The sequence below is a fragment of the Oncorhynchus keta genome, chromosome 17 (genome assembly GCF_023373465.1).
Source record: "Oncorhynchus keta strain PuntledgeMale-10-30-2019 chromosome 17, Oket_V2, whole genome shotgun sequence".
NCBI lineage: Eukaryota > Metazoa > Chordata > Actinopteri > Salmoniformes > Salmonidae > Oncorhynchus > Oncorhynchus keta.
The window spans coordinates 36,594,510-36,615,621 of record NC_068437.1 but is presented as its reverse complement, the minus strand read 5'-3'; the positions used below and the strand labels follow the sequence as shown (position 1 = coordinate 36,615,621).

The 21,112-nt window shown below is 40.7% G+C and overlaps 1 long non-coding RNA gene across 1 annotated transcript; it reads left to right on the top strand.

Annotated features, from left to right (window-relative positions):
* Positions 1–367: 367 nt before the first annotated feature.
* LOC118396170 (uncharacterized) lies at positions 368–17,728 on the top strand. Its single transcript, XR_004828147.2, has 4 exons — positions 368–676; positions 2,608–2,876; positions 4,575–4,855; positions 14,183–17,728. It is a non-coding gene; the product is annotated as an uncharacterized LOC118396170 (long non-coding RNA).
* The last annotated feature ends 3,384 nt before the right edge of the window (positions 17,729–21,112 follow it).

Here is a 21,112-nt window from a genome sequence, read left to right as displayed (position 1 = left end):
TTTTACCCACCAGTTAGGCCTACGCATAAATTATTATAGCTATCAAGTGAAACTTACAAATACCTCTTAGTTTTGTGTCTGCGTGATGGCTTTCCCTATATGGCTATGTGATGGCCTACATTTATAGAGTAAATATGAGTCATAACGTTTGTTGTAAGAAGCCATAACTGGGAATCACCAAATATATTATACTGTAGATTGCTCCATAACCCCAAGCATACAATAACGCTTCAATAACCGGCACATTTGGATTCCCACGGTGTAGCAATTGGCACTGACTTGATAATGGAGTAACTCAATAAGTGTTAATAAGAAATGTAAAGACTATATACCCGTGGCACCCATGCACCTTACGAACACATGCGCACATAAAAACCATTGGTTACATCTGGTTCTGTGATTGGACATAAAACGAACTGTCACTGGAATGACGTCACGGCGGCCGTAAATTGTCAACAGAGGACGCGCGCAGCAGACGAGTAGAGCTCGGAGGACTTAGTGAAGGAGACGGACTAACCAGGAGAAGACCGTGCGTATTTATCCAATGATTGGATCGCCAGATGAAGAGTGAGACCGCGAATTAGCCAGACATACGCACTTGGAGGGAAGATAGAACTGAAGACTACAAAAAGGGGATTCCAAAAATATATTTCTTCATCTTGGACCTAAAACACAAGTAAGCCATATCAGCATCACTAAGAACTGACATGGTATCTTATTCCATGAATTGATTGCATTTTACAATGAATCTGTTCTCTCGTCATGTCCATGGTCTGCCTGCTACCTTGGATGTGTCTGATTTGCTGGTGGTCGCCTTTTACTTACAATTATCGGTTTTTAGTTGTGCCATGTTTAGAAATAGGCGTGCGCTTCTGGCATCGGTGACATTGAGCAGATTGGGGTATATGTTATTTCTTTACATCAAATATAAAATAATCCTACATTCTTGTCCAAAGTGTTATAACAATGTAGGCCTACTGTGTTATTTTCAGTAATAGATTACAATACAGTAATTGTGTAGGTTATAGCCTTGCTTTTGAGGAGAATAGCCCTTGGTTCAGAAAGCAGGTCATTGGCACGAAGTCTCATTAAAAGTGATCAGGCCTAGAAGCACACAAAGGCAACTCTGCAATCATATGACAGTCTGTTAAATAGGTCTCCTTTCATGTCTTGTATGTTTGTAAACGGGTCGGTGGTTTTTAGATCGGAACGTGGTTGAACAGAAGCGTGGCAAAGGGCCGAGACCTGTACGATCTTTTCTCCATTTTCATTGCACGTCCAAGTCATCCTCTAAATATGTTAAACTTCTAAACAGGGACGTATAGGCTATGAGCAAATCAGTCTTTGAAGCTAGTATGCACAACTAGGCCTAGTGTTGTTGTTCTTAAAATTATATACACAACAAATAAGTATTGCGATTAAGAAGACTCCCAGAATAGAAGTAAACCTAGGCCTGCTTTCAATTGTCTATATGCCTATGTAATTTGATTATAGACAAGGACCTGTTAAATTTGGTTGTAGTTCTGTAACCTTTATTAATGGATAGAAGGAAAATAACTGACCAAATGCAAACAAAACCAGTACGCCCTATGCAGCCTAAACCCTTACACAACTAATTAGTAATTTCGTAAATAGAAATGTAATTTTGCCTTTTTTTCAGTGGAAGCAAAATAGTTTAATTTCTGTGTAAGTGTTGTCCAATTATTTTAGCCAAATTAAATGTAACAAAGCACCTGTTGGTTAGGTCAGTGTCATGCTAATTGATCAACACTTTTCACATCACATTTATGAATTTAGCTACTTAGATTACAATCGTCATTTTCAAGATATAACACAATAATATACTATTTTACTAAACTATGATCTCATACTAGACTACAGGAGAATATCCATTATTTTTCTCTCTCCGAGATAAATGAAAACATCTCAAAATGTTGTAGAGATATCCCCTAAATTACGATACTTGAATAATTTAATTTGGTGACAGATAGGCTCAACATAAGCCAGGTCGCATGCGCATATGATACAAATACTTGTGTTTATCATAGAACAAATGACGAACCTCTCTGTTCGTACTGTTTTTTGTTTGTTTTAGTTTTGGTAATCTACACATACATATATGTTTTATTCAATCAAAGGCAATGTAGTTTTTAACGCGAATCGATTGTAGCCCTAGATATTTTATAGGCTACTTGTTAATAGAACTTAGTTTTGATTATGTTTTATTTGGAATCTATTATAGATATTAGAAAAGTAAATATAATCGAATGACATGCCTATTAATAATAATGTGTATCAGTATAGGCCTTTTTGTTGTCATAGCCTGAAATAAGTGGTGCTATATTGTAATTACAGGCCAAACTGTATAAACACACTTATAGTCCATGTTATTCCAGGTCTTATTGGTCTTTTAAAAATTACTTTGTTGCTTTGCTGTCAGTGTCCTGTCTTCACGCCACATGGACATCTACGAATAGAATAAATAGACATCTCTAGAATAGAAAATAATTCTTCCTCTCTTATTTTCGGCCATCATTTTAAAGAAAATGTATAGCCTAATGGTCATAAACATATTTAAATCATATATGTCATTCTTCCTCTCTTAAGGTGTCTGATGAAGCACGCCATCACTACCCGCTCACCAATCCGCCATGAGTCTGAGGCAGCAAGATAAAGTAGTCTACGAAAATGTGAACCGGAGGTCGTTTTCTGTCTTTGGTTATCTAGCTGTATGAGTGTTAAATACCTGTCATAAAGCTAGATAACCGAAAGTAGAAATTACTTCCACATTCTTGTTCCGGTGGAAAATAAGGCCTATGATATGCCTAAAACTAGGTTAGGCCTTTTGACAAGTTTCGTCAAGTTCCAACTCAAAGGTAAGCAACACGCCATGTTGTTCATTTTAAAACAATTAACATATTTGTTGTCACACTGCTTGCAATGGAATTGGTACAAAATTATTGTGTTTTTAATATTTTGTCAAACGCTTACAAATCGAATCAAATCAACAATAAAAAATGGCAGACTTTTTAATTTCAGACAAAAAATATGAACAGATGTACGGCCTAGCCTACTTTTCTCCCAACTCACTGACATCGTAAAACATGTCTTAGTTTTGATATGGCCCTCTCGACAGTTTTTCTTGACATATTAGTCCTAATGACTATGTTTGTGGCCTAATAAGGACTACAGGCCTCTCTTTACATTTGTAATAAATAAATAGGCCTGATATTGACAAATGTTTTTCGATTTCGATTTAATTTTGGTTGGTGGCATTAGTCTGGGTTGTATGAATCTATTTCGATTGGTTGGATTAGTTTGTCTTCTTGGGGCGATTATCCGCGGAGCCTGGCCACTTGGGAGCTGTCCCGTCCATTCTAGAATATGGTGCTGAATGCTAAACAGCTCGCGCCCACTCGGAGAGAACGGCGCGCGCTCTCTGGCGTCATCACCACCAATGTGTACACAATTAGGCCTCCTAACTGAAATTAATCTCTTTTACAATTTGGCAAAATATTATTGTAGGCCTATTCCTTGTTCAAGCCATTAGGAAAACAAAAAATGTAAGGATGTTTGAAATAATGGTCAAAGCACTAAGTGTTTCAGGCAGTGTAGGCTATTTGAATAAACAATACACTAGCAATGCAACTGAAGTTGTATGGTTTAGGCCTACTCTAAGAATACACCCATGGGTAAGAAAAACACTTGCAGACTGCAGTTAAAATTAAAGTGCATCTGAGAGCTTGGGAGTAATTCTACCAATACCTTGACCTCTACCTCTCAATAACAAGGGCAGGGGCATCCGGGATACAGGGCTTGAACATCTGAACTTGGTACTTCACCTACTATGTATGCTTTGGGCAGAGAATTAAGCAACTGAAATTGTAAAGCCTAGAGAGCTCTAAAGTGAGATGAGTTTTCATTCATCCCTTTAACTACCTGCTGCAGCGAAGCTCACTGTCAGTCCATGCCTGGCTAATTGCTTTGATTCAAATAGGGAGATTGGATTTATGCGAAAAGTCCAAGGTCTTTTCCCTTGCAGGCATGGGCCAAAGCTTTCACTCAGTGTGGTCTTCACAGTATTCTGGGAATTCTGTATGCCATCACAAAATCTTGCAATAATTTAGATTTCCTTTGATTCCATTAATTGTGGTGTTGTTAGCCTGGTTGTGTGATGTAAAAATTATGATTTGGGGAGAGGCTTCTGGGAGAGGCGTGTGTGCGTGTGCTTACCATACAATCTTCCAGAGGCAGCTGACAGACAATTCACCTCTGTGTTAGTAGAATGTGTGGAGAAGTATGGTATGAAATAATTACTTAATCACTGTGTAGGTAGAATGTGTATTAGACTTATGGAATTAAATAATTACTAAATCACTGTAGAATTGGTTTCTGTATGTTATCATTATAGTGAACTAAAGGAACAATACAGGAATGTTGTGTTCACATTTATCTCTTATAAATAAACTGCAGAGGTAGTTGCCATGGTTTCAGATCTGCAATAATAACATAACATAGTGTCTGTTTTATTGTTAATTCTCATATTCTCTCTCCTCCACCTGCCTTCCTCACAGGCGACTCATTCACAACATGGTGTGATCAAGGAGCACAAATAGGGGACAGAATCATCAAAAAAAGCGAATGAGGAGGAGAATTGCCACACAATACCCCACCCCCTTTACCCACTGGCCTCTAATGCCATCTGTACTGCAAAATGGGAGACAAGAGACGCTGTGCCTATGCCAAGATGGGGACAAAGCCAGATCTCCAGAGGATGGGCACGCTGAGAGCAGAGAGAGGAGCCATCTTGGGAGACATTGCTGCAGCACCTAAGATGGCTGGGCTGGCATACAACGTGAGTTGCATTATGGTCCTGTGTTTGGTGGGGTTGGGGTGAAAAATAGTTAGTGGGTGGTGAAGGGAGGAGGGTGTTCCCTATTTCCTCACAACTCACACTTCTTCCCTCGCCCTATCTGATACTACTAATTAGAATAGAAGGGGTTGGGGCGAGGTGGAGGAGGCAGAGGGCTGGGAGGCAAACAAAATGAATGAGCTGGCACCGATTGGAGGATTGCAAGAAAGCCTGCCATTTTCTCTTGTCATGGCGGCTTTTTACTCTTTACTCCCCTCCCACCCCCAACGTATTTTCCTGGTTTACAGTAGAGGAACACATGCTGAAGGCCTATTCCTCCCACTCAAGTAGAATATGTTATTCTGAGAAGCAATTGATTATGTTATGTAATAATGTAACCGTATTTTGACAATATGGTTGGTTATTCTTTGTTGTGTTTTGGAGGGTGGCAGGGACATTTTTGTTCTGAAAGGCTAAAGGCTTAGTGCTCTAGGAAAATATGCTAGTGTGGGTTGTGTTGATGGTTGGTTTTCTTGATGCAAATAGTTATTAATTAATTCTCAATCTTCTTTGTCTTTTTCTCATTATGTTTTTGTTCAGATGAAGACTAATATACAGTGCAGTTGTTGAATGATAATTGATCTAGAATAGTTATTTACCTTTTGTGGGAGATTATCAAACACACATCAAGCATGATTTACATTTACATTTTTTGTAATTAAGCAGATGCTCTTATCCACAAAGACTCACAGGAACAAGTTTAATTGTAAAACAGGAAAGGCTCATACTCGGCTGTTAATTGCATTGTGTGTTGCCATTCTCAAATTATTATTTTATTAATATTAATCTATATAAAATTGAATCAAATGTGTGTGTGTGTGTGTGTGTGTGTGTGTGTGTGTGTGTGTGTGTGTGTGTGTGTGTGTGTGTGTGTGTGTGTGTGTGTGTGTGTGTGTGTGTGTGTGTGTGTGTGTGTGTGTGTGTGTGTGTGTGTGCATCTGTGTGAGCATAGTTTACTCATAAATTACTCCCACATTTCTGTATATATTCTACTCCCAAATATTGGTGATAAGACCATTATAATCACAAATATTATAGAAATAGCATTGCATATATTGCACAACTGCCTTGATTCATGGTTGTTGCAATGGTTGTGTGTGTTCGCCATCCTAATCAAATGACTTTCAATGTATCCACTACTGTGGTAATTAAGCTCTATGAACATGCAAAACACACTCACACCAAAATCAGACTTGTGTCTGATATGAATAACGCCCTGTGCCCCTGGCTGTTTCTCCCACAACCTGAAACGAGGAGAGAGAGAGTCTGCTTAAAGGGCCAATGTGCAGCTGCAGCCTGAATTCGCGTGTTAATGAACAGAGCCTTCCGTTTTCACATTATCATTCAGCCCCACTTTCTCTCCCCCTCAATGGCTGTTCACCCCCTCCCACCCCCACCCCACCCCACTCACCCACCCTTCAAAAAAGCCCATGCTTTCCCACCATTGTAAGGGCTGGTGGTGCGGCAGGCCCTGGGTCTGGAGGGCCTGGGGCAGGGTGGGAAAGGCCCTCCAGACTAGACTATGAGCAGATGCCACAGACATTAGACTTTCACAGCCGATCAGGAGGGTCTTGTGAGCGACTGAGTTTAATGTGTGTGTGGTGTGTGTTTAATATGTGCATTTGATATGTTGGCTGGGTGGCTGAGGGATGGTGGGTAGGTTTACACACTGGAGTGCCACCTGACTATTCAATCTGCTCTGCATGTCTAAGAAGGGTGTAAATCCTGTGGCCTGGGATATTCTTTGACAAACGTATAGGAGATTTTACTGCCATAATACATACATTGACAGTATACACACAGCACCAAGCTGGCATATGATAGAAATATAAGTTGCAATACAGGTGAAATGTTACTCATCAATCTTATTTTGATTGTATGAGAAACATATTGTATTTTGCGTTCTAGATTGTGTTGCCTTAAGTGATAAAATAGATTTGGAGAAAAAGCCAGGGAGTGTTTCAGTATTATCAGTGGGTCTGACGTGCTTCTTCTCTGCCAAGTTCTCCTCCTCTACCTAATTTTTCTCTGTTTATCTCTGGGGTGCATGGTACGGGTTCCACAAAGGAACCAGGTAAAGATAAAGAAAAGACACTGAAACACTGGCTGCATCAGAGGAAAGCTAATGGTAGTCAATTTGGGCGAAGTAGATGAAAAGTGATTGATTGACTGAGCATTGTCAGCAAACCTGTGTGTTTAAACAGCGGACTAATCATCTATATTCTTCATCATGCAGGTTTAACGAATGTGTCGTTTATATTTGGAAGGCTGGTTTCTCAGACCCAGATTAAGACTGGTCCTGGACTAAAATACACTTTAAATAGAGAATATCCATTGAGCATGCTTTTCAGTCCAGGAACAGACTTAATCAGAACCTGCCCATAATGTATTGCCCTTTTTATTCAGATGAATGATACTCACAGCTCTATATATACTGTAACTGCATTAGGGCGATTTGTTTTATGTCTATACAGCATAAGTGGAGCTATGATGGAGACAGAAAGAGAGAGACAATTTGCTCATATTATACTTAATCTCTTTTTCTATTAAAGTGGTGTACTGTGTTATAGTAAACAAAGAGAGAAAGAAAACCTGTTTGACAGACAATCTGCTTTTTGAAAAGGTAAAAACAACTATAGAATGCCATTTCCGATGACAATTGTTCAACGAAAAGGGGGAAAGACAGATGGGTGGAAAGGAGCGGAAAAGGACAGGGAGAGAGATGCAGAGAGATGCTAAGTGGGAGGAGGAGAGAGACAAGTGACAGTGTGTAGATGGTGAGCTGCCATCTTTATTCCTTCTGTCTCCCTGCGTAGAGCACAAGCTACTGTAAGTAGAGGAACAGTGAGACGCATGCTCTTCCAAAGGATCTCTATGTGTTGAATTGCATATCAGTAATGGAGCATTAGGGGGATGTGTGTGTGTGTGTGTGTGTGTGTGTGTGTGTGTGTGTGTGTGTGTGTGTGTGTGTGTGTGTGTGTGTGTGTGTGTGTGTGTGTGTGTGTGTGTGTGTGTGTGTGTGCGCGCGCTCGCGTGCGTGCGTGCGCGCGTATGTGTGTGCCCGTGTGTGCGTGCGCGCGGGTGTGTGCGCAGCTCGATGTGACAGATGGTACAGTCGTTGGCAGGGGCACAGTGACGACCGATTTGTCAGGCGATCTAAATGTATTCATGTTCACTCTACTAGTATTTAGTGAGACACGTTTTTCTTTCAAATACTGGAAGCGGGCATGCATGCATTTAGACCCCCCATCCAGCCCCAGTACTGTCCATGCATATCTGTTCAGTGTTCACAGACATGCACTGTTCCCCTACGTGTTTTCTTTAATGATACACTAAGCCATCGTTGCATTAAATGAAGGAAAGAACACAGTTAGTTCATATATAATACATTCTGTCCAACAGTTCCAGATCATATGAATTTAGTATGGAAGTAAAACCTCAATTGTTATCAAAACAGAAAACAGAAAATCAACTCTAACACAAAATACCAAAATGATCCAAAACAAGTCAAATGTGGCATAGCTTGATGGTCATTATAACGTGCCAGTATTGAGATGCTTAAGGAGGAAGACTTCAAACTGTTCTTTAACAAAGAACCAGGTTTCAATCAAGAATGTGGTAATGTCCATTCAGTGATTGGTCATGGAGGTCAGTGGCACTAAGACATGGTGTCAAGAGGATTTGGGATCTAAATGTTCCCAAGATTCCCCCTCCCGTGTATGGATACCTCAACCATAGATTTGACCTTAATCTCTGAACAAACATAGCTATCCGTATATGGAATGTAATGTGTGGGCTTTGGTGACCACCACAGAAGGAATTAGAAAATATATTGGAGCCTAGCATTAATTTAATCATATAACTGTTGTTTGAGGTTTCTGGACCTGTTGGATATTTTTTCTAAATTGATTTTATTATTTGAATAAAGTATTTTCTAATGTTTGGAGTTATTTCAGTGATTGAGAGTCAAAACAAAAAGTGATCATGTTTATTTATATAGGCACGTCACTTCTTATTTACACTGACAGCCTACCCCGGCCAAACCCTACCCTGTGCCACCCTATGGGACTCCCAATCATGGCCGGTTGTGAAACAGCCTGGAATCAAACCAGGGTCTGTATTGATACCTCTAACACTGAAATGCAGTGCCTTAAACCACTGCGCCACTCGGGAGCCCAAATATGTGTGTTCCTACACTTCCCATTCTCTATACGTAAGTTAAGTAGCCCACAAACAGGTAATGAAATAAGTTCAGCTCCCCAGTTACCTCTCTGGACTGCCCTCTCGCTGTGTGGATAGTATAAACTTTCACTCGGATATATATTAACCCTGGCTCATGGGTCATCTCTGGGTGTGTGCGCATTTATTTGTGGGTCCAATGTGGGTCAGGCTGGCCTCATCAGTCCTCCTTAATGTAACTCTTGCCGAGACTAATCTAGCACAAAGCCTTGTCTTTAAGTATCTTATAGAGGAAGACACAGCAGAAATTTCTATATCCAGGACTTTTCAGATTATGTCTGTCTGCCCCTAGTAGTCCTGGAGCAGGGGTCTTCTGTGCTCCAATGAAAGTAGAGGAGAATTAGGTGACTGAGTTTACAGTAATCTTATACTGTATAATCACACTAGGGGAAGATGAAGTTTGGAGGAGGGAGGATGGGGTGACCTGTTTAAAAAAAATCTTTGTGTATCTCTTAATCTGATTGAAGATTTATAGCTACTGTATAGTACTATCTACAGTTCTGTAATTATTGTGTTTTTCCTTCTCTGAAATACTTCAGGTTTGCGAACTGAGAGAAGCGGGGAACACTTAGAAAGAGGAGTGTCAGTTTTCCAGTGTCAACACTGTATAGATTTCTAACGCTCAGTTCTTACTGATACTGCATACTGGTTCTTTCTCCATTTTGATCATTCTACTACTGATTCTATATTATTTGACCCGATTTATATTTGACAAATATCACCGTCTTATCAAAAGTTATATAATGAGCAGGCTTTTTGTTTCTACATTTTTTTGTATTATGGGTCAAGTTCGTCAAGTTCATATTCATGGCTGTCAAACTGCCTCGTGTCTGGCCAGTGGGAGAGGTGGTCTTGGAGGTGGTGCGGAGGAGTTGTTTTTCCCTTTGACCCCTGCGGAGGTTGCTAGGGGAGGGTAGTGCACCAGTGAGAAGGCTGAGCTGTCTAAGACACATCAGCTCCCACCACACACACACACACACACACACACACACACACACACACACACACACACACACACACACACACACACACACACACACACACACACACACACACACACACACACACACACACACACACACACACACACGGCACAGGCCCAGAGCTGGGGGATGTCAGCTCTGAGGGAAGGAGGGCTTTATGCTCATCAGACACCTCCTTACCACAACTCCAGTCTATCCCACCACCCCACTACAATTACAGTCTATCCCTCCACCCCCACTACAATTCCAGTCTATCCATCCACACCCACTACAATTCCAGTCTATCCCTCCACACTCACTACAATTGCAGTCTATCCCTCCACTACAATTGCAGTCTATCCCTCCACACCCACTACATTTACATTTACATTTAAGTCATTTAGCAGACGCTCTTATCCAGAGCGACTTACAAATTGGACTACAATTGCAGTCTATCCCTCCACACCCACTACAATTGAAGTCTATCCCTCCACTACAATTCCAGTCTATCCCTCCACACCCACTACAACTGCAGTCTATCCCTCCACTACAATTCCAGTCTATCCCTCCACCTCCACTACAATTGCAGTCTATCCCTCCACTACAATTCCAATCTATCCCTCCACACCCACTACAATTGCAGTCTATCCCTCCACTACAATTCCAGTCTATCCCTTCACCTCCACCCCACTACAATTGCAGTCTATCCCTCCACCTCCACTAGAATTCCAGTCTATCCCTTCACCTCCACCCCACGACAATTCCAGTCTATCCCTCCACACCCACTACAATTGCAGTCTATCCCTCCACTACAATTGCAGTCTATCCCTCCACATCCACTACAATTCCAGTCTATCCCTCCACACCCACTACAATTGCAGTCTATCCCTCCACTACAATTGCAGTCTATCCCTCCACCTCCACCCCCACTACAATTCCAGTCTATCCCTCCACTACAATTGCAGTCTATCCCTTCACCTCCACACCCACTACAATTCCAGTCTATCCCCCCACCCCCACTACAATTCCAGTCTATCCCCCCACCCCCACTACAATTCCAGTCTATCCCCCCACCCCCACTACAATTCCAGTCTATCCCTCCACTACAATTCCAGTCTATCCCTTCACCTCCACACCCACTACAATTGCAGTCTATCCCTCCACACCCACTACAATTGCAGTCTATCCCTCCACTACAATTGCAGTCTATCCCTCCACACCCACTACAATTGCAGTCTATCCCTCCACTACAATTGCAGTCTATCCCTCCACATCCACTACAATTCCAGTCTATCCCTCCACTACAGCTCCAGTCTATCTCCCCACCCCCACTACAATTCCAGTCTATCCATCCACCCCCACTACAATTGCAGTCTATCCCTCCACCTCCACCCCCACTACAATTGCAGTCTATCCCTCCACCTCCACCACAATTGCAGTCTATCCCTCCACCACCACTACAATTGCAGTCTATCCCTCCACCTCCACTACAATTGCAGTCTATCCCTCCACCTCCACTACAATTCCAGTCTATCCCTCCACCTCCACCTCAATTGCAGTCTATCCCTCCACCTCCACTACAATTCCAGTGTATCCCTTCACCTCCACTCCACTACAACTCCAGTCTATCCCTCCACCTCCACCCAAATCAAATCAAATCAAATTGATTTGTCACATACACATGGTTAGCAGATGTTAATGCGAGTGTAGGGAAATGCTTGTGCTTCTAGTTCCGACAATGCAGTAATAACCAACAAGTAATCTAACCTAACAATTCCAAAACTACTACCTTATACACACAAGTGTAAAGGGATAAAGAATATGTACATAAAGATATATGAATGAGTGATGGTACAGAACGGTTTAGTCAAGATGCAGTAGATGGTATCGAGTACAGTATATACATTTGAGATGAGTCATGTAGGGTATGTAAACAAAGTGGCATAGTTTAAAGTGGCTAGTGATACATGTATTACATAAAGATGCAGTAGATTATATAGAGTACAGTATATTCATATACATATGAGATGAGTAATGTAGGGTATGTAAACATTATATTAAGTAGCATTGTTTAAAGTGGCTAGTGATATATTTTACATCAATTTCCATCAATTCCCATTATTAAAGTGGCTGGAGTTGAGTCAGTGTGTTGGCAGCAGCCACCCAATGTTAGTAGTGGCTGTTTAACAGTCTGATGGCCTTGAGATAGAAGCTGTTTTTCAGTCTCTCGGTCCCTGCTTTGATGCACCTGTACTGACCTGGCCTTCTGGATGATAGCGGGGTGAACAGGCAGTGGCTCAGGTGGTTGTTGTCCTTGATGATCTTTATGGCTTTCCTGTGACATCGGGTGGTGTAGGTGTCCTGGAGGGCAGGTAGTTTGCCCCCGGTGATGCGTTGTGCAGACCTCACTACCCTCTGGAGAGCCTTACGGTTGGGGGCGGAGCAGTTGCCGTACCAGGCGGTGATACAGTCCGACAGGATGCTCTCAATTGTGCATCTGTAGAAGTTTGTGAGTGCTTTTGGTGACAAGCCAAATTTATTCAGCCTCCTGAGGTTGAAGTGGTGCTGCTGCGCTTTCTTCACAACGCTGTCTGTGTGGGTGGACCAAGTTTGTCCGTGATGTGTACGCCGAGGAACTTAAAACTTACTACCCTCTCCACTACTGTCCCATCGATGTGGATAGGGGGGTGCTCTCTCTGCTGTTTCCTGAAGTCTACAATCATCTCCTTTGTTTGTTGATGTTGAGTGTGAGGTTATTTTTCACCCCCCACTACAGCTTCAGTCTATCCCTCCACCCCCCACTACAACTCCAGTTACCCATCCCCACTGGAACCCCAACTTCAGACACACAATCTAACCGATCATAGGCACACAGTTCACCCCCAAAACCCAAGTACTCAGTCTACGCTCCATAGTTCCAGTCTGGCCCATCCTTCAATCTACCCCTCTGTAGATCTGTGTAGGGTAACCCCCACCCTTGATCCCTGTCTAGACTCTACCTCAAAGTCTACAACAACACCCTCACCATATAGAAGAGAATCCATGCATCCACGGCCCTACATTAAAACTTTCCCTCTGCCACTCACTGCATGCTTTGCCTACAAATATTTGAAGTAGAATGCTTCTGTGTGTTGAATTGAGGATTCATTTGGATGGCATAAACCTCCAGTGTTACAGAACCACCTTATGGCTGTGGTAAGGCCAGGACAGATAACAGTTTCACTTTTCAGTGTAAAATAACTGATATGTCAGTCTGTATGTGCCAGTGTTTGCGTTTGTAAGTCTGTTCGTGTGTGTGAGTGTGGTCCCCTTCGAGGTTGTACCCGTTCAGGGGAGGGGTCTTGCAAATGAAAGGGTCTCTATTTGCATACGCTGCATGCCGTCTGAGAAGTGGGAGCAGTCCAAAAATACATCAGAGGTGGACAAAGAGAGAGGGGACAAACCCTGCATTGTGGGGCTGGTGAGAGAAAGAGACTTTTTGAATGGGTGAGTGGGTGAAAATTGACAGAGAAAGAGTTTGGGCCGGCTCCCTGAAGTGATTAAAGCCTACAGAGCTCCATTCATACAGAGTTAAAATGGAGGAGAGGAAACGCACACAGTGCTGTGCATGCAGGGCCTATTTGCTGAAATATTGAAAAATACTGTTTGCATTTTCAGGCTTAAATAAATGTTTGAAAGTGTCTAAAATGAACAAAAAATAAAGATGAATTATGATAAGAGCGTCTGCTAAATGACTTAAATGTAAATGTAAATGTTATGGTAGCCTAAATAACGATAGTGGACTGTGGAGGTGGCTATCATGTTGACCAAGGATCTGGCATTGTTATAGATTCTGTAAGTGTTTCGGGTAGGCAGTGAAATGCATTTATAGTTAAACCTTGTAGGGTGTCATTCAGCTTGATTGAGCATCTGAGCTTCCCATAAGCTTGCCAATAAGCTTGCATACATGCGTGTGTGCATGTCTGTGTGTGTGCTCGTGTGCTTGTCTATTAACTGCAGGTTTTGTAGCTCTTGTCCTCATTCTAATGCTAATGATTCTTAACCATTTACTTCTGTCCTATATTCTCAGGTTTGGATGTGGAGTGGTCAGTGGGGAGGGAGATTCTGCATACTCTATTGGTGTTCCTGGTACAGTATGGACCAAACCACTAAACAACAATCAGACTATTGGAAACCATCTCTGTCACTGTCATACAAAGTTTATACAACCAGAGGACCACGACAAGGAAGAGGGAAGATTTGTGCAATTTAGTTTTATTTGTGTGTTTTTTTGTTAGCAATAGGGTAATAGTGTAATGATTTGATTTTTTTTAAAAATTGTATTTATATACTACAATGTGTTTCTATTTGTCTTTGTTACTTCTTTTTATATTTATTATTTGAGTCTTATTTTTGTATATATTTATATAGTTTTAAATGCTATGATTATTTGTGTTGTTCCAAATGTCTGAATAAAAATGACAGTTAGTGCAGAATGGTGCTGCTTTTTTTGGGGGGGAGGGGGTTCAACCAGGGAGCCATTAAAGCTAGAACCGCCACTGCTTAAGAGATACGTTGGCTCCCCCCCCAAAAATAATATCATTCCATAGAAGAATGGGGGTGGGACAATATCTGAAAATACTAATCTCAGCACCCAGAACCAAATCACAAGAGACTAGAAAATATTGGAGAAATCTGATATTTCTTTCATGGAATACATTCACACTTTGACTTTCACTCTTGATTGATTTTGTTGTTCTTTTACTGATTCAATTAAATAATCATGAAAAACATTATGAACCCACTTATGCTCTCAAATCACAAGCTGTATTTGATGTAAAAGTACTGAAAATGTATGACACACAAGCTTGACACACCTGTATTTGGGGAGTTTCTCCCATTCTTCTCTGCAGATCCTCTCAAGCTCTGTCAGGTTGGATGGAGAGCATGGATGTACAGCTTTGTCCGGGCTCTGGCTAGGCCACTCGAGGACATTCACAGACTTGTCCCGAAGCCACTCCTGCTTTGTCTTGGCTGGGTGTTGTCTTTTTGGAAGGTGAACCTTCGCCTCTGAGTGTTCTGGAGCAGGTTTTTACCAAGGATCTCTCTGTACTTTGCTCAGTTCATCTTTGCCTCAATCCTGACTAGTCTCCCAGTCCCTGCCGCTGAGAAACATCCCAACAGCATGATGCTGCCACCACCATGCTTCACCATAGGGATGGTGCCAGGTTTCCTCCAGACGTGACACTTGGCATTCAGGCCAAAGAGTTCAATCTTGGTTTCATCAAACCAGAGAATCTTGTTTCTCATGGTTTGAGAGTCCTTTAGGTGCCTTTTGGCAAACTCCAAGCGGGTCTGGCCACTTTACCATAAAGGCCTGATTGGTGGAGTGCTGCAGAGATGGTTGTCCTTCTGGAACTCTAGAGCTCTGTCAGAGTGACCATCAGGTTGACCAAGGCCCTTCTCCCCCGATTACTCAGTTTGGCAAGGAGACTATCTCTAGAAAGTCTGGGAGTCTTGGTGGTTCCAAACTTCTTCAACCTCATGGCTTGGTTTTTGCTCTGACATGCACTGTCAACTGTGGGACCTTATGTAGACAGGTGTGTGCCTTTCCAAATCATGTCCAATCAATTGAATTTACCACAGGTGGACTCCAATCAAATTGTAGAAACATCTCAAGGATGATCAATGGAAACAGGATGCATCTGAGCTCAATTTCGAGTCTAATAGCAAATGGTCTGAATACTTATATAGAGAAGGTATTTCTTTATTTTTTTTCTTCTAAAACCAGTGTTTTGCTTTGTCATTTTGGGGTATTGTGTGTAGATGCTGGGGATTTTTTCCCAATCCACTTTAAAATAAGGCTGTAACATAACAAAATATGTAAAAAGTAATTGGGTCTGAATACTTTCCAGAAGGCACTGTATGTGGATGACATTGCTGTATGTGTATGTATGTGTGTGTGCATGTACATGTACGTGTGCATGCGTGTACGTGTGCATACATGCAACTATGTGGATGACATGGCCGTTTACAAACCCTGAAGAAAGTGCTTTCGCATTATTTTCAATAGAATTATACAATTTGCATTGTACAATGATAATTTGTGTCTTGCTTCATGTTTATCAATATTTTAAGTGAAGGCAAATGTAGGGAACCAAAATAACACATTGGGTGGGGAGTAGGACCAAGGACACCTGCCCCAAACTGGAATTAGAAAAATCGCACAGGAGTATGGTGATGAAAACAATTGTAATCTACCATGCTGCAAAAAAAACTTTGAAGCTGGCAAGTGTCAACTAAGCAAGCAACCTATAATTTAGCCTTCTTGTTTAAGTACATTGGTACATTGGAAATACAATGGGTTAAGCTTCAGCTCCTTTCCTTTGCATTTGGGCTTATAACAGACTAATTTATGCAGGCGGGAGTAAAAAAACAATTGTGGACAAGACAGACGGTGCGTTCTGGAAGTTGTTCTTATCAATCAGGTTGTCTGGTATTTTGACAGATTCACACGCAAATATGTGAGAAAGAGTCTCCGCGTGACCCCACCGCCAGCTGCCATTAGGCTACTGAATGGCAGTGACGTGAGGACCAGACGTTAGAACGTGCACGGAATCCGCCCCATTTCCCGGTGTGTGGGAAACAGTAGGCCTTCCAAGCACCCGCCTTACTAAATTTCCCCTGATATTAAAATTGGCAATTGCAGTGTGGCAGGGTATTTTGTACTGTGTTAAAACGTATGCCTAGACAACATACGAAAAAGTGCTAGAAAATACGAATTCAGTATTTTTTGTGTGAATTTCTATGCCTCAGACACGTGATAAAATGTCAATTAGTAGGCTAAATATAAGGTAATCGAATATTCTCATATTTAACGTTATAATTTCTGAAATAGGGTAAATCTGAAGTTAGAATCGTGTTTTGATGGAGTTGTTTACTCTGACAAGAGGCTGCTCCTAATTCTTGATTTAACAGACTTGATTAGTGACACCATTTTTTACACCAAATCTGGATTGGGATTATACAGTGTAGGTCTGATTTGATGGACCCTCCAATATCTCACCCTTGACCTCAATCAGTCCAAATTCAACAACATGTGGACAGGAGTAAGGTCAAGAGGGGATTATTTCTTTGTGTTGTTATAGTCAAAACATGTTTGTTGGTGACAGAAAAAATGTAGTAAATTAATGCTTATCATTGGTATTGTTGATAACACTTACAAAGTTGTCTAGGATATTGCTTAATTTATGTTGAAAAACTGTGCAAATATTGATGTTTTGTTGGAGTGAAATTATTGAAATACATTGAAATGTAATACAATTGCAGAACTGTTGATTATTCATTTAGATTTTTTTTTCTAACAAATATTTTCTTAAATTGATAAATCATGATATTTTCTTTCATCTCCCAAAGACAGAATTTACACAACTGCACAAGTAATCTTACAAATTGTGCATTTACTGTGACATTTCCCATGTATTTCACATGTATAAAAATATTTCCTGAAATATAAGGCAGCAAGCTCTCTTCATCATGAATATAATGGTCTATATTGTAGTTTATGATCACAAGTGGATGTAATTTGTCTCATTTGACTGGACAACAAAGGAAAACACAGAATAATTTATATATGTATACTATTATAATTTAATGTCATATTTATTTATTGAAAAGTATGCCTACTCTCCACCTCCTTTGTTAGTATTGAGTCAGTTAAATTAGCAGCTTGAGGTGATGAAAGCATACTCTTTGATGAGACAAAGTGGGTCCGAGGCACATGGACCTGTTGGTATAATTTCCTTGTGGCGGCTAGATGTTGGAGTCAGGAGGTCAACCTCTGGACAGTCCCCCAGAGGACAACAAACAGTGCCAGCTAGATATCAAGGTCAGGGGTCACAGCCAGCAATCAAGGGCCAGTAATTAAGTGGCTATTTCCTGCCATTCCCCAGTGACCGTTTGGCTGAGAGAGACAGACAGAGGCTTGGGGAAGTCCTTGATGACCAGGCTTTACCAAACACTACATGGTGATGAACTAACTAAACTAACTAGTGATTACAGCCGATTTACTACAATCAGGAGACTACTGGAGGGAGCAATAATGAGACATTTTACAGAGTGTGTTTACTGGGGTATTTACCACACAGTTTTTCAGGCATATTTCAAGTGTAATATGTGGTAATCTGTATAATACTGTAGTAACTACAATTTTGTTTATTTTCTGATTGATAATTGATGATTGCACAATGTTAAAATCATGTTGTCTTGTGAAAAGGGAATAGTTTTAACATTTTTATATGGCAAGTACTAAATGAAAGAAACAATCGGAAGATTGTGTTTATTTTCCAATTCAGTAGTCTGTGGGGGCTGGAAGTAAGTTTCACAGTAGAGAATAGGATTTGTTTATGTTTCTATACAGTGAGTGTAGCATGAGAATAGACATGGGTCCTGTGAACTTCTCTGACCCATTGACCTCTCTCTCGGGATTTAAATAGTATCACTCGAGAGCTGCCGTCAGATCTGCGCCATGCCTAAACTCCTAATCACACTGGTGTAATGTATCCTACAAACTGCTGTATCCCTTCTACACATCTTCACCCCTCACTTCTTCAGACTGGGGGTACAGCAGTTTGTTTAAGGCATACATCAACCTCAATTCCAAACTATAGGGTATCCCACCCTCATCCAGTTTATGGGCATCTGGACTTGGATGTTGGAGGAGTCTGAGGAGCTGGTATGAGACAACGGGGGCCCCTTTCTCTTCCTAAAGAACCTGGGCCTCCACATAATCACTAAGCTTTTTGTAGCTAATCCTAATTAGAATGGTGTCACTCTGATCATAATCACTAATTTCACATTCAATTCCAAGGTGTCACTGAACTGGAACAGCTAATTCAAAGGTGTGAATTATAATAGGGATAATGCAATGGGCATAAAACATGATGCAGAAAGCTGGTCTGAGAGGATAATATTTGTATCAAAGAGATAGTGACAGAGCTTCAGTGAAATGTTCAATCTTCTCAGCAATGGAGTCTCAGATGCAGTCATTGAGGGCTGGCTTGAAAGACTGACACGGAGAAGAAACATTTCAGGCTGTAAAATCCAGTCTCACATGAATGTCAGGAATATAGCTAAAAAAAAGCCCTACATGACAGAGAATGTGCATCTTGGCCTATTTAATTACACCTTTTGAGAAATTTGACTTAATTTAAGCTTCCTTGACAATTTGTGCCTTGTACCTTTAATTCTTGACATCTCATTGTTTGCAATTGGTTTGAATGAAACATTGACACAAAACATTAGGCCACTTAACCAGCAAAACCTTATTTGTAGCCAATGCCTATTGGGAGAAAGGGAAGATTAATTAGCAATACCACTACATATGTCAGATAGGCTAATTTATGGTATGGATTCGAAGTGCTGAAAGTAACCACATAAACTACTTCCAATTAATCTGTAACTGGCTTGCAATTCAGGACCGGACACAAACAGCGAAGGCTTATTTAATCTGTATTTATGCACATGATATGGTTCCAGTTTGTGTCTTTTAATATTCAATAATAACCGTTTTATTTAGGTCGTATGCGTTTTCATCGATGTATTGTTATGACATCGTCGAATAACTTGCATTTAATAATAGATGCAATTAATGTAAGGTCACAATCAATTAGTAAGAATGTCAGACATCACTCTCTCAATGCATTAGATCGGGTAAATGCTCTTATGTCCGTGGCACTTGCTATATGATACAACGTAAGCCTCACTCTCAGAATAATTGCCGCCCTGTTAGTAATACCTATAAACTGGAACATTTATCAGCTGGGTAATGTAGCTCTATTGGAGGCGAGCGATGTCTGGCTCTCTTCCCAGAGCATAAGTAGGGCTCAAAACAAGATGTGAATATAATTTATTCAACATCATTGTCTTAATAAATCATATTATTTCATACCTTACCTTAGACCTGTAAAATTGGTACTAAACATGTAGGCCTATAATATGAATAGCTCCTTGTCCTCAAACGTTTTGCTATATTTGGAATATAAATGTTGTATATTACATTCTCGCATTTCTTACGAAATTACAGTATATTGTTCGAATTGATTTTCGTACAGTAACATTTCCTACAACACAATGGCAAATCAAAAAAAGTTGATTCCCTTTCCATTTCTTGATTGAATCCTCATATTAGCAACTAATGGTAGGGCTAATTGTTATCAAACTTGGAATATGTCAACGAAACGTATTGAAAAGCCTTTCTGCAAGTGAAAGTGAATGTTCTGATGCTCTCTTATTCCATTGAGAAAGAAAACATTTTAGTCGAAAGTGGGATACAAATATTTCACAGTCAAATAATTGACGTTTATTAGTGCAATTATTTCTCAGACTGTTTTGTTCTGGCTATTGTTCAGGCCTTTCCTTCTGATGAAGGCAACATAACCTATGCCTACATAATGTGTGAAACGTAAATGCTATTAAACGAAAACAAGAGGGAGAGAGGGAAATAGAGATTTTGGCACACATTTTCGTTCATTTTATTCCAGTATATTGTAAATTACTATTTATAATAGTATATAAATATATATATATGTTTTTAATCTTCGTATTCATACTTGTTTGCAAAGCAATTTCTTATGGCGCAAAACTGCCTTAAATATGCCCAACGTGCCAGGTGCACCGGTTTGTGTCAAGAACTGCAACACTGTTGGATTTTTCATGCTCAACAGTTTCCTGTCTGTATCAAGAATGGTCCACCACACAAAGGACATCCAGCCAACTTAACACAACTGTGGGAACCTTTGGAGTCAGCATGGGTCTAATGTTGATGTCCAATGGTGGAGGAGAGGAATGCTGAATACACTCAGCCTCCCTCCTTCTTACAGCAAGAGACAAACAAATAGCCCATTACTGCTTGTAGGCTAGGAGGTTGAATGAGAAAAGTGCAATTTCATCCACCACTCTAGAAAACAATCCAACCAATTTGAGTAACTCATTATGAGTGTTTTCAGAAAGGTGAAACATT